The sequence below is a fragment of the Dendroctonus ponderosae genome, unplaced genomic scaffold (genome assembly GCF_020466585.1).
Source record: "Dendroctonus ponderosae isolate FM_Combo_2020 unplaced genomic scaffold, Dpon_F_20191213v2 Dpon_F_20191213_6, whole genome shotgun sequence".
Taxonomy (NCBI): Eukaryota; Metazoa; Arthropoda; class Insecta; order Coleoptera; family Curculionidae; genus Dendroctonus; species Dendroctonus ponderosae.
Window position 1 is genome coordinate 10,625,240 of NW_026018814.1, and position 2,218 is coordinate 10,627,457.

The following is a 2,218-nucleotide window of genomic DNA, read 5'->3' on the forward strand; positions in this document are numbered from 1 at the left end:
TAAGTGCTTTTGATTTAAACGTTCATAAAAGATTATCAGACATTTTAAAAAATTATTAACATATTTATCAATCGAGTAATAATAAAAAATACAGTACTTTATGAATTTTGCGCCACTTCCTCAGCAAGTTTTCTTTTTTATTCCAAAGACGCAGTTGTGTGCATAGCTGTAACATTTTAATATCGCAGTCGCCTTTAAGCCAATTCCAAAGTAAGTTGAATTAAATTCAAACTAGTCACTATTCACTGGATTCTTTATTACATGAAACTCCAATTTAATGCAAAAAATATTACGTAAGTGGGTTGTATAATCAAAAAATTATACAACGAGAAGGAGAAAAAAAAATTGCCCAGAGCATTGAGCGAAAAAAAATTTATAAACCATAAGCTTTAAGAATCTCATCGCCTCTTTGTCAGTAACCGGTAAGCGACACCTGGATATTTACGACGCCTGTAATTTTATTTGCAAAATGGTTATTATAGGAAGCATTACTAAAATTAGCATTATTAAAATCTCTGGGTAATTAAATACTTTATAAAATAAGTAAAAGTCAAATAATCAGTGTGCAATTTAGAAATCGTTCTCTCTGGATATGGACCTGGACAATTTCACGAGCGCTTTGTTAATGAGCGCAAAGGCAAAACTGTACCTATTATAAATTGGAACGAAAGTAACCCTCTTGAAAAATCTGCCCACTTGAAATGATTTGATTAAAATCGTTTTTAGATGTTTTAGTCGATCAGTATTAACGTTTTACTGGTTATTTTAGTTGGTTCTAATATTCTAAGAAAAAATTCTATTGATTCGAAATGACTATAATTTTCCGGTTAACTTCCACCTTGGTTTGCGCGTTCTGTTTTACACAGCCCGACATCAACAACTCTTCGAATAGCGCTGCAAGTAATCAAACTGATTCGAATATAAAAAATGTATATTTTGAAAGTCTTGAAACAGCAGAAGTATAAATAGATGCCATCATTAAATAACTAATTAACGATTCTGTATTATTGCGCCGCAGATTTGGAAGCCAGTTGGATATCTTAACACGATCCAACTGGAAATCGTCAGTGTTAAGGTTAAAACGCCAGGTGATTCCTATATTTACTTTACAACATTCATTATTTGCATCTAAATGGGACGGTGAAACAATTTTCTCTTCCATGAATATGGGTTAAGGCTATATTTATTTAAATCTTAAATTAAACTAGATGAACTTGTAGAAGCGGGGAATGCGCTCGAGGTAAAATAGTGTCTCAAATATAATAGACATTATTTGCTTGCTAGTCTCTTCTTCCGTTGACTTGGTTTTATTGATTTAATCATCTTCAAGTTTGTAGTACCGACTGGAATCTGCCATAGAACTTATTTAGTTATTCTATGTGAGCGGCTCGATACTTTTTATTGTTGTAAATGATATAGCTGGAATAATTTATTTTTTTAGCTACTTTACTGATGATTTTCCTGATGCTGAAAACTGTTTATTGATTTTAATCTTTGCTGATCGCTTTCACATCTTCAGTAGAAAGGCGGCATTTATCGTCACATGCAAGTTTATTTCTCTTTGGAAAGCTGACCAGTATTAGATTATGATTTTCATGGATACCAACGAAAAAAATTTGGCTGTTGAACTTTCATCCAAAAAAAAAGTCTGACAAACTTCTAAATGCAAATGTATAAAAAGTGTAGTTTTTTGGAAAATCAATATGAATATACATAATTAAACATATTTAGGAGTAGAACGAGAATAAAAAAATAGAAAAATAAAGTGAAGAATGTTTCCTCAGCGGCCCAAAGTAACAATCGAGAACCTTAGTTAGCAAGCTTTTTAAAGCTATATGTAAGTTCTTTGTATGTAAGACTTCCAAGGTAATTTTGTAAGTTAGAAGAGATTAAGGTAAAATGGCTTGGCTTCAAGTGTTACGACGAAAGCAAAGCTACTCATTCGACTTTATAAAAGCAAATTGCAGTAACCGGACGCTGGTACAAGTGTTTCAAAACCTCCACTTTCTCTTAATATCCTTGATTTAAGTTCAATTAAATTAATGAACACTTTTCAACCGCTTTTTTTCAAGTAGTTAAAACACAAGAAGTGTTAAGTTATTAATATAAGATAAAATTAAGAACATTCAAAAGATAATAAGTGTTCAAATAACTGAAAGCAGGTTTAAAAGGTGCCACACATTTTTGTGAACTCGCAAAAGAACAATTAATTTATTGA